This window comes from Coptis chinensis, chromosome 2 (assembly GCF_015680905.1).
Source record: "Coptis chinensis isolate HL-2020 chromosome 2, ASM1568090v1, whole genome shotgun sequence".
NCBI classification, from domain to species: domain Eukaryota; kingdom Viridiplantae; phylum Streptophyta; class Magnoliopsida; order Ranunculales; family Ranunculaceae; genus Coptis; species Coptis chinensis.
The window spans coordinates 18,131,524-18,144,206 of record NC_141457.1 but is presented as its reverse complement, the minus strand read 5'-3'; the positions used below and the strand labels follow the sequence as shown (position 1 = coordinate 18,144,206).

General features: G+C 34.7%; 1 long non-coding RNA gene and 1 other non-coding gene across 2 annotated transcripts; both read right to left on the bottom strand.

Moving 5' to 3' along the window:
- Positions 1–451: 451 nt before the first annotated feature.
- Positions 452–555, bottom strand: LOC147515189 (small nucleolar RNA R71). The gene has a single exon (XR_015214585.1). It is a non-coding gene; the product is annotated as a small nucleolar RNA R71 (small nucleolar RNA).
- Positions 556–11,708: 11,153 nt separating this feature from the next.
- Positions 11,709–12,344, bottom strand: LOC147515188 (uncharacterized). The gene is made up of 3 exons (XR_015213387.1): positions 12,153–12,344; positions 11,941–12,000; positions 11,709–11,856 (listed from the first exon to the last, which is right to left on the bottom strand). It is a non-coding gene; the product is annotated as an uncharacterized LOC147515188 (long non-coding RNA).
- Between the last annotated feature and the right edge of the window lie 339 nt (positions 12,345–12,683).

The following is a 12,683-nucleotide window of genomic DNA, read 5'->3' as shown; positions in this document are numbered from 1 at the left end:
AAAACCATCTAACGTTATATATCATAAACGTTAATACACACGCCTATGTAGAATATCACACACCACACCTGCAACAATGGCTAAAGAACCAGAGACTCCTCTCTCTGATTTTTACAAAGCCCTGATCAATGGACCTAAGTCGTGCATCATTCTTGCAGACCCAGTGGGGGATTTTCGAATTCCCACGAATATATTTAACTTGTTACTAGTTTTCCATGGTTTAGACCAAGAGAAACCTTATCAACACATGCGTAGGATAGAACAAGTTCTCACTACAGTCCATCATCCTAGTGTAAGTCCAGATCAAGGTAAACTTAGGGTGTTTCCATTCACCCTAGCCAATAAGGCGACGTCCTGGTTAACTGCAAAGATGCCAAACTCCGTGGACTCATGGGACAAACTTGTTCAATTGTTCATTGAACAGTTTTACCCACCACTAAAGACAGACGAAATGCTTCAAAAGATTCATTTTTTCTGCCAGAATCCTAATGAATCCTTTTTAGAGGCCTGGAATCGTTTCACTGATCTTTTCATTGAATGCCCGCATCATAATCTTGTGAAAGACACGCTTGTTCATACCTTCTTCAAGGGGCTTTCACATCATCATAAGGAGGCTCTAGACATCATGAATGGGGGTAGTTTTCTTAGTAAAGGAGCCTTGGAGGCTTATAAATTCTTAGAAGATCAATCTAAGAGAAACAACAATTGGGGAGGTAACGATCTCCCCCGCTCCACTCCTTTTTTTGAGGTTAAACCTGATCCCGAGCTTAGAACTCTTATTGATGCCCTCATTACAAAGGTAGATGCCATCTCTGTTCAACAACAACCCATTTCTGTCATGAACATAAATTCTACTCGTTGTAATATCTGTTTTAGTCTTGAGCATTCCGACTTCTATTGTCCTTTTGTCTATGAACAACCACCACCACAGCCAAAAAATGTTTGCGCTTTTAATAACAACCCTAACACATAATGGAGGCAAAACACTAATTATAATCCATAACAACAAGCTACACCTCCAGGTTTTCATAATCAAAACGTTAGGCCCACTACAAAATTCAACCAGTTTATTCCGCATCAAGGACAAGGAAACTTAGATGACCAGAATAGAGGTTTAGTGTCCATGACCCAGAACTATCAACATCGAGACATGACCACGCAACAAGCCTTAGTTTCGGTCACTCCTCTTATGGCCACTCAGCCCGTCAAACCATCTACAGACGAAGTAGTAGTAACCTTGCTACAAAATCATAATGAAATTGTGCAACAAACATTTCAAATGATGCAGTCTTTATGCCAAAAGGTTATTCACATGTCTCCTAACCAAAATAATAACCAAACAGGCGTGCTTCTAAGTCAAGCAGTGCCTAATCCAAAGCTAACAAACACCGCCTTCAAAGTGAACAGTATTCACTGTAATAGATATAAACCAAGGGGACCTACAGGCAGTCACTACCTTTCGTTCAAAGAGAGTAGTTGATAATAAAGTGGCTATGCCTGAAGATCGCCTGCAAACGGAAGCTGAAAATGAAACCATACCGAATACCTTCATAGAAGCTAAAGACCCTACAACTGTAAAAGTTCCGATCCAACAACAACCAAAAGGTACAAAAACTAAATACCACCATAGAAATTGATGATCCTACACCTGTAGAGGTTCCAATATGGACACCTAGATGGAAAATGACTAAAGATAAAGTAAAGACTATTAGAGATAAACCACCGTATCCCCAGAGAGTAGTTGTGTCTAAAAAGGATGAGAATTTTTATAAGATTAGGGAAGTGTTTAAAAATCTGACTATAAACCTACCTTTTCTAGATGCTATAAAAAGTCTACCTGGACACGCTAAGTTTCTAAAAGAGTTGTGCACTAAGAAGAGGAAAACCAACATACCCAACGAAGCCTTCTTAACTTAACAATATCCTTCTTTATCTGAACATAACGGAATTATTAAGTACAAGGACCCTGGTTGTCCTACTGTACAATGTACCTTGGGAGATTACTTCATAACAATTGCTCTATTATACCTGGGGGCGAGTGTTAACTTACTCCATTTTTATTTCTATAAACAACTAGGTCTAACAAAACTTCAACCAACCAAAATGACTTTGAAGTTAGTCGATCGTTCTATTAAGTACCCCAAGGGCGTAGTTGAAAACATTTTAGTTAAAGTTCAAGACTTTTACTATCCAGCTGACTTTTTTATTCTCAACACAGAAGTTACTCATGATTCCATTCCCATCATCTTAGGGCGTCCTTTCTCGGCAACCGGCAATGCACAAATCATTTGTCGGGATGGCTTAATGACTCTTTCTTTTGGAAATCTTTCTATGGAAGTTAACATGTTTAGACAAAAGTAGAGACAACTAGGTTTGCCTGTAGAAGGAGAAGTGAAGTCCATTGAGAGTTTTGTATATCACATTAGTGCTTCCAATGATCTCGTCCCCACACTAGTAGATACCCCTCTTATGGAAGAAGACAAAGATCACAATTTTGACTCCTTGAACATAACTGAAATAGAGAAAGAATTTTCCACCTTGCCTTCTGACCCTATGAGAGATGGAGTCAATCTCACAATAGACGAGATAGATGAATTCCTCAAAGATGGAGATGAATACCATAATTATATGGATGCGAACAACCTAGATAAAGAATTCGACGAGTTTCTAAGAGCCTGTGATGATCCACCCTCTCAAGAACTACCTAAAGAGCCACCTGATACCTTCATTTTCAAATGTGTGATAATACCAACCCATGCCACCAATAAGTTTTGTGCTAAACCCACGCTCTCATTTTTTCCATTCCTTCCATCTAAAACTTATCCATATCCCACATATTTTCCATAACCATCCATTTCTCACGATCAGTCTCTTGGACACCCTTTCGTTCAAAGAAGAAGAAGAGAGTACACGTTCGATTAGGTTATAGGTCCATCAGATCTCACTCTCATTCCACTAAGCCACGTCATAAGAAGTCTTGGTGCTTGATTCTATTTGGGGGTGCATTCCATGTTAATTATTTATAGAAACACCCCCAACTTTTTCAGTTGTTGATATATAGTAAGAGCAATGTACATATATATTAGATAAAGTCTCAAGTGTCTAACTTTAAAAAACCCAAGTTTTTGTAAAATATCACCTTTCTGGAGTATAGGCTACAAAAAATTTCAAACTTAAAAAGAGTTTTCAAATTTTGTTTGGGGGTGGCCGTATTTTGGTATTTCATTTCAAATATTTTTGCCACCTTTTGCCTATCATGTTTACTCAAGTAGAGTCCATGTTAGTTAGTACGTAATAATTTAACTATGTTTCATGTTATTATATCATCTTTATAATATTTTTGTTACATGTATTGCCAATTTTTGCCACGTTTCTATGGTGAATTCTTTCCTTATCTCTTTACACTTTGAGGACAAAGAGTTTGATTGTTTAGGGGTGGGATAGAAACATTTGCAAAAATTATGCACTTTTAGGCTGTAAATTACGCACTTTTCTTTATAAAATATTAAAAATCATAAAAATTAGTTAGTTACATAATTTAATTGTGCTATTGAATTATTTCATGAACCCCCTTCTGCCAAATTGTTTGGGGGTGGTATATTTCATTTAGCACATTGTACGTTCACGTATTAAAATTGCATGTATAAATATCAAAATATAGAATCCATAGGCCTTGTTGATTTTATTGGGATTCATAAAGTAATTAGGTACCTTAATTTCGTGAAATTCACTATTTCACAGAATTTTGAAAGCTAATCCGATAGGAGCGACGATAGGCGCATGCTTGATTTGTGAACGTATTGGTATTATTTTATTTTTGTTAGAGTCCGCTTATGTCCCAAGCACTATTTATTATTTTATGTTATCCCCATAACGGGTGGAACTCATATAGGAGTTGGTCTGTTTTTCTTTACCTATATTAGTATTTTTTAAATTTGTTTTGCAGGTGCTCTAAAATTTTAACGTGTTTCTATGGTATTTTCTATCCTTCTTATTTCTATACTTTGATGACAAAGCATGTTTTTTTTTGGATGGCATAGAAACACGCGTAATTTAAATCACCTATTAGGATATATATATATATATATATATATATATAATATGCACTTACTTTCTAGTAAAAAATTTTAAAAATATAAATAAAAAGTATTTATACTATACACTTAGGAATATTGATATTGTTTCTTTTTCTGTGATGATAGTAGTCTAGAAGTTTCACGTTAGCTCTTAAATTAAAATAGTTTTTATAAACTTAGGTTAATATGTAGGTAATTGTAACACCCTCATTTTATTAAATGTCCAAAATTAATTAATTTGCAAAATAATAAGAATAATAATAATATAATATTGACTAAGTCTTAAGTTAAGTAGAGTGAATATGTATGTTTGACTTTTTGAAAAAAAAAATAGTTTGTTTGGTTTGAAAATGATTTAATAGGAAAGTTTTTAAGTTTTAAAATAAAGTGTAGAGATTTTACTAATAAGGAAACATGGGGAGAATAATTTCGTAATTTATAGGAGAAAATATGAAAAGTTTCTTAAGGTAAAACAGGGCAGAGAATTCTCTAGAATGGGATGGTTTATCAAAAATGGAGGATTTTTAAGAAAACTATTTTTTTCATTAGAACTAGATAAGTTAAAACAAAGAAGAACGGAGCCCGGATTGTGCATCTCTTATCTAGCTGTGGATCGGATTAGTGGCGTTCTATTTTATATATTTTTCTACAGGAATATGAAGGTGAGTAGATATTTTATGAATTTCTTTTATATAAAAATTCTCGTTATTTTTTATTTCACGATGCCAGAAAATGGTCTGTGCTCATACTATGTTTTGATTCAATTTTAGTACTGGTTTTAGTCTTGTATTCTGTTTAGTGTTAACGGTGTTTATATCTTGTTTATGACTGAAGAACCAAATCTATCTCCGGAGAAAAACTTGTCCAAATCCCTTGATAACAAGCGAGTAATCAATCGATTACGGGACTTCTGTAAATAGATTTGTAGATTTATGTTTTGGCTATGTTTTTCGCAATTTGGTTTAATGGTGGATCGTTGGTTTTTGGGTGAGGTCGAGATGTAAAATAAAAATACCGGTGGTTCACTATCGGGTGGTATGGGAAGATTGAGGTGTTGGATGGACTGTGTGTATGAAGGTAGATGTGGTCGCTTGAGGGGATGGGTGCTGGCGAAACTTGAAGAAGTGTTAATGGCGACGCAAGACAGAGAGATAGTCCCTATATACTTTTTAAACTTTTATTATGTTTAATGGTGTGTTGGTTGGGTGTATGATTAGTTGTATTGGGAGGTTTGAATGTTGAATTTGGGTGGGGCTGTTGAAGCTCCGAAGGGCATTAATGGAGGTCGAGAATCCAGATCTAGTTTTGATGAAGACTTTTGTTTTAATGATTTGAGGTTTTTGTTTTTATTAAAGTTGTAGGGGTTTTGAATTGGGTTATTTTCGGTTAGGTTTGGAGGGGTGGCGAGTGGAGTTTGGTGGAGGCTGATCGGTGGAGGAGAGTTACTGGAGCTGGTGAGGGAGACGACTTTGGTTAGGCTTGTTTGGGCCAACATTTTTAGTTTTGTTTGGGTTGGGCCAGTTTAGTTTATATTCTTTGGGCCAGTTTTATATTTCCAAGTGGGTCGGGTTATAAACTTTTGGGCTTAAGGTTGTTTAGTTGGCTTGGGCCGAAACTAGTTAGTGTTTTCTTTGGGCCAGTTTCAAGTTTGTTTTGGGCCGGTACATATAACTTAAAATAGATCCAATTGGGTTTTTAAATGTTTAGACTTTTAGGATTTGGTTTTGGACCTTGATTGTGGACTATTGACTATTTAATTACGTTACTTTTTATGTTGTAAATTTTATAGACTAATCAAATGGTAGAATGTTGTGGAAGCCGGTATAAACTGGATTTTCATTATCTAAGAAAGATTTGACATTGATATTGTGTATTTTGGACACGTGACGAGAGTGAAATTTTAAGAGACATGATATTCCTAAAACACTATAAAAATGTTACGCGGTACGTTTGGAGCAATTGTGATATTATGTGGTATGTTGAAATTGTTGTTCTGTTAACTGATATAATATGTTAGGATGTATATTAAATGCAATATTTTTTTTCTAGAAATAAATATAAACGCTCCATCATTATATTTGTGAGATGCTACTATGAGGTAGTATAATATTTGGGGATATTTCCCAAGGGATTGTGGTTTAGTGCAATAATTTATTTGGCTCGTGAAAAAATGAAAGTTTCTATGAGATGTATTGAGATATCTCTAAATATGGTGCTTTAGTGCAATGATGTATTTTGGCATGCACTTGATAGAGTGAAATGGTTATGAGATATAAATGTATGACACCTGAATAAATTACGTAATGAAAATCCTATAACCTAGCTACCACAACTCATATGATTAGCCCCTGTGTAGGGCATGTGTAATTTGATTGGCCCTTCTAGCATTTCAGTGAAACTGAATGGCCCTTCTGGGGTAGCCGAATAGTGGCTTGATTATTCCGTTCGCAAAATTAGAACGAGACGCGTGATATTTTATGTCGAATAGTGGCAGTACCCACATAATGACGTTCGTGTGAGAGTTACCTGGTATGCGATATCCCGCTTAGGGTAACTACGCATGGAGTGGTGCATTATGTGAGGGGAGGCATGTGGATGTACATGTTCGGCGTTGGGAAACGATTGTGGTAGCCAGGGAAACTAGGTAAGACATAGAGAAGACGTGATTCTAGAGACACTTGAAGAAATTCTAAACAATAAATGTGATGATATAACCAAGTGTACGTTAAATATCTAATAAATGATTTATTATAATTTATGTTGCATTCACAATGGTTCTGCAGAAGAGTGGGTTGAATTGATTATTTATGCAGGTGTGACCCACTCTGTGATTAGGCCTATATCAGTGTAAGTATAGAGTAAATTTTAGTTTTGTTATTTTATTATTAGATGTAGTTGATCTAGTATGGTTTGAAGCTAAGGCGCCTCAGTGGAGGAACTAAATGCCTTATTATTGTTAAATTAGAAGCTAAGGCGCCTCAATGGAGGAACTACCTGCCTTAATTATTGTATTTAATAATATTGTATTATTCGTTGGATGTTGAGGTGCCTCGGTCGAGGAACTAACTGCCTTATTGATTGTGTATATATATGTATATGTATGTTTTGTATTTTAGGGCTACTCATACCAGCATTGTTTATAATGCTGACCCGATTTTCATTTTTGCTTATCGGGTGTGTTCATAAAATGAACCCAGTTGATAAGTCTTAATTGGATTAGTGTTGAAGAAGGTTGGTTGCTGCTTGTGGTTTCCGTTAGCGTTGCATTATAGGATATGTTATGTTTTCCCATGAGGTGCAATAGATTTTCAGTTGAGACAATGTTTTTTTGTATTTTCAGTTGTAATTAATTAAAGAGTTGTTGAAAAGAAATTTGTAACTTAATCATATTTGTGAATTTTTGTAATGAAAAGGACTTTTGTTTATTTAAAAAATTTATTGGTTTCAAATTATTAGAATAATTAAATAGATTATGGGTTTTTGGAAGTGGAGAGTGCATCACACCTCGAAAATCGAAGAGTCGAGAACAAATATTGTTTTTCCGATTTTGTTGAAATTCAGGGTGTGACAGTAATAGTCATTGCATCTTTTCCTAAATATATTGCATGAGTATCTATGTTTGTATTGGCAGTAAGTTTCTGAAATCTAAGCTAGTATTCTTATTCTACAAAGTCTGTGAGAATATAGTCTAAAAGTCTTTTATAAGTGAAATATTTGAGTAATGACACAAGGGATAAGTAAATTCTAAATAGAGAAATCACACGTCCACTTACTTTATCACTATACTATATCCTAAGCGAGAATTTAGACCCTTTTTGGATCAATATATAGCCAGAAATTCAAACCTATATAAAATTATTTTCCGCTAGTCGCCCCTATGAGCCTTTCTTTAGCCTTTTCATAAACCACAAATCCTTTACCCTTTTATAAAAACAAAATAAAAAGAAAATCAGCCTACCCATTTTTTTAATGAGTCTGAGAAGTAGGATGAAATGGAATAAAGAAAAGAGAAAGACCTGTGAAAAACCAAGAATTTTTTAGTTGCTTCAAATAAGAAAAGAAAAAAAAAAGATTACAACAAAAGAAAAGAAAAGAAAAATAAATAAATAAAATAAAATAAAAAGTTTGGGGGTCCACATATTTTTGGTCACTTATTTTAATTTTACATATTTGCTTGAGGACAAGTAAAATGCTGCTTGGGGGTGGTTTGATAAGAGCCCAAAACAGTAGTTTCAACCCCTTAATAGTATTATATTTCGGCCAATTATGTTTATAATAAATAAGAATTAGTAATGTTTACGTATTTCTGTGTATTTCAGGTCTTTGAATCAATTATGTGAAGAAATACGTAACTTTTGCAAGAGAAAGGAGTCAAATTTCTTGCTAGAGAAATTATATGATTAAAGCCCACGTTTTAAGGAGAAAAAGCCTTTTTAAAGCCTAGTCAAAGCTGAAAAGTCAACGTCAACGCGGGTAGAAAAAGAGCAAAAAAGTAGACAGAACTTCTATAGGTCGTATCTTTGGACTCATACCTCGGAATTGGGCCTATTATATATCAAAACGACCATTTTGGAAAGAGATTTCTAATGGTCTAAGCCTTGATCTAATGAAAATAATAAAAGTGGATGAAAAGAGTGTTGCAGTAAATTTCCCTAGAGAAACTTTTTTTGGACTTAAGTAATTAGGTTTTTGCACCCATTTCTAACAGTTTTTGCACCCATTTCTAACGTTTTCCTACTTTATAAGTGTTACTTAATGAAGCGCTTTTGCAGTTACAAAACAATTTCGCATTGAAAAAAAATTAATTTTCTCCTACCACCACTTGTACACCAGATCTGTTGAAAAAAGACATGACAGATGTGTCTTTTTTAACACAAAAAGACACTTTTGGGTGTCGTATGGTGACCCATTTTTTTTGCAGTCGTTTTTTTTCTACGACACTTGACATGTGTCGTTTTTCATTTTTTAAAAAAAATAAACCAAATCAAGGCCAAAAAAAAATCCCTAGCCTAAAATCTACTGAATCATGGCCAAAAGAAACCCACCCAGTATAGGGTAATTAGATCCATTCTTCCCTGGCCCAAAATCTCTTTAGAAGCACAACCATATCCAAATATTATACTTTCCATAAATTAAAAAAGAAACCTCACAAAGTGAATAATGGGTCCATGCTCCCACAGCCACTTAACAAGCCCAAAAGGTAAAATGTGTGTTTCTAGGAACACATATCTCACAATGCATTGAAGAAAACCAAAACACATGTTTACATGGTTAGTGACCAAACTGCCAAGTATTACCCAAACTAAAACAATGGACTAAATAGTTGGAATGACAAAGGTTATCAACATATTCAATGTAGCTCCAGTCAATCTCCTCCTTTATGTACACCTCCTGCTCCATTTTAAAATTGAGAACCATGCAATTAAAAAACAATAATCATAAGAATTTACTTTAGGCAATGCCAATCGAGAACAATATCATGTGCTAGTAAACATCTCCATGCTTTGAGTAACACTATTTTCTGATTGGTATACGCTTTGGGTGGCAAATTATTTAATTCTAAAAGCATTTGAAGGTGCATTTTGTGTTCATACTAAAGGATAAAAGATGAACAACAGAGTAGCAAACTCTGAGCACCATAAAAACATGAAAAGCATGCTCCTTAGACTTTAATAGTTATGAAAGACTTAAATAAATGGTACAATAGTACCTTTGATTTGGTTGGGATAAGTAAGCCAACATCACTAGAACATCTGACAAGCCAGCCACGAATAACTGCATTAAATCAAAAGACATTAGGCCTGCCAATCATCTCAAGCATGCAAGTTAGGACTCTTGTTTTTCGTGCAGAAATGTGATCCTCGAGCATCAAAGACACAATTCTTACCAAACTGTATAATCATTGAAGCCTCTCGCGAGTTCATAAATACTTTCTGAGCGATCCTGACTTTCATCTACCTTTGTATGACCACCATAGCTCTATGTCTCTGTACTAAGATTGCATACTCTTTTCTATCTTTTGCACCACGAATAACTGCAAGAATAAAGGAAGGAACCTGCAATAGATTAATAGATTAATAGAACCATAATCCTTATATAAGATTTGCTGAAGGCTCCTACACATGCAATATCTCAAGAGATCAAGGGCTCATCACTATTTTCATTTAAAACACCTAGTCGAGATCAAAATGTATCATACTGGAATACGATCAGATATAGGGCTTAATTCATGCCTTTTACTGTTGGAAGTTTGTTATTATTATATAATATGTAATCTCTGATAAAACATATTAAAGGAAATGGTGTTTTTCCATACATCTTAATGAACCTAAGACACTCCAAACAGGTTGCATCCCTTAACAAACTCACAATCGGCTGTCACACCTCTTAAATCACATTGCATCCTTAGTGAGATACTAAGAGTGACATAACAGCCAAACACTTTAGTTAGGCAAGGTGATATTATAACCTTGTAGTTCACGTATGCTACCAATCAAAATGACAATAAACCATTAAAAAAAAGAAGACGTGTATACAGGTAATAAGGTAACTAGAACTCCCTGCATAGTGACAGATGGACAACCTACAAATTCTTCAGTAATATCAACAACAAAGTTTCTTTTTACTGTATAATGATTTAAAAGGACACATACTTTTCAAAAGTGTCACGATCCATTATTGCAAATGGTGCTCAGAGTTTGCTAAAAGGAAGAAAAGGCACCAACTTATTTTTCCCGACTGCAAATGGAAATCGTGAATCACCATATATACGCCTCATGATGTAATCTAACTTCTTGTGTAGAGAGACTGGGAGCCAATGAAACCAGTCATTAATGCCTCCTCTTGGCCTGGTAACACGCTGCATACAGAAAATGGTCAATGAAAGCTCATTTGTAACCTGACAAGAATTGGAATAAAAATTACTACTTACATAGAAGGATTGATGATTGGAAAGGCCTAGAGCACGAACTAAACCAATACTTTGATTTTTAGCACCTGAAAAACTGTTACCAATTATAACAGCTCTTCTAATCATTAATCAAATCCCACCTTCAATATCTTCGCATCCCCATAGATGGCGTGCCGGTGGCTCAGGATACTTGACTCACCAAATTTCAACAAATTGCATCGTTATACCGCTTAAAACTCATAAGCTTAAAATTTGGAGGCATGGAGTACAGTATACCTTTAAAAAAGGGTATAAACTCGTAAGAATAGAAAATGAGCATAAAGCAAACAAAATAAACTTAAAAGGGTATAAACTTTAAAAAAGTGAAGATAAGAAAGTTCTGATTACATTATGTATGCTGAAGATGCAAAAAAAATGTACGACTCTCTTTGGAAATATAGTGAGTGAATAAATGGATAACACCATATCACTGTATGGATACTCTAGTTTAATACGTAATAAGAAGAGAGAAGGCAACTAAGTTAATACATGGGTACCTTTGTGCAATAAATAAGGTCTTCATTGTCGACTGTGGATAGACACAAGTTCTGAAGCATCAAGGAAATGAAGAACATGATTCCCTGTCCAATAAATAACAAATTAATAATCTTCACTTGAGAATTTAAAACGAATACTTTTAGACGTTAACGAAATTGAGAGGGGTAAACATCTATTAACTGGAATATCAGTACTTCTTAACTCCTTCAATCCTCTCTCCATGGTGGTTCTCACAACTGAATCCAAAGCAAGATCCAAAAAAATTAAATCTTTCAACCTTTCATTATATGATAGGAGAAGTGGACGGAGTTCAATTCGTGACCAAAATAACTTCTGAAAAGATAACAAAAATATTTGGAAGATACTCTTACAAATTATTGAAATTAGAATCAATGAAAGCTCTCATTCAAGGCAAACCTCCATCACTGGACCAATATTCTTATCCTCAATGTGCATTTTAACAAAGCTCAGATATTCCTGCCGTTTCAAGATGAAAGTTTAGATGTTATCATTATTGATGGCATATTCTTAAATTAAAATTTCATGAAGCAAACATGGCATCAATTTTGGTTGTATGTTGATCATTTGATTATAACTGTCTACAGGGATTTTATCAAAAGTCAGATTACCTGCAATCTTGATGGTAAGGCTCCAATGAGATTAACTCAAACCCATTTCATAAAATCATTACCCTGTTGCCAAATTGGAACATGAAATCTTAATTTTCCGTTGAATTGCGTAGACAACTTTTAAACAAACAAATGAACTCCTAGGACAGATTTACCATGGCAGAGTAACCCAAACATGTGTCAATAGCGGATTCAAGATTAGCACCTATATGAACTGCCTGAAACATAAAATGTCAGCTCGTGAATAAGTGAATAACCTTACAAGATTGTATTGTTTTAGAAAATTAGAACTCGAAGACAAGCACAGAGTTATGGCTTAGGGCGCTGGAGGCACAGAGCACAGTATAGGCTTTGTGCTTTTAGGAGACAAGGATAACACTTCCCACATTAAAAGGTTGTCCCCTTTTGACTCTTACAACCACCCCTCTCCCATTTTTTTAACTGCATCACTATTTCACTATTAAAAGGTTGTCCTTCATATTTCTTTAGTCACACTAAATCGATAATAGATTCAAAGACAAATACACTTTG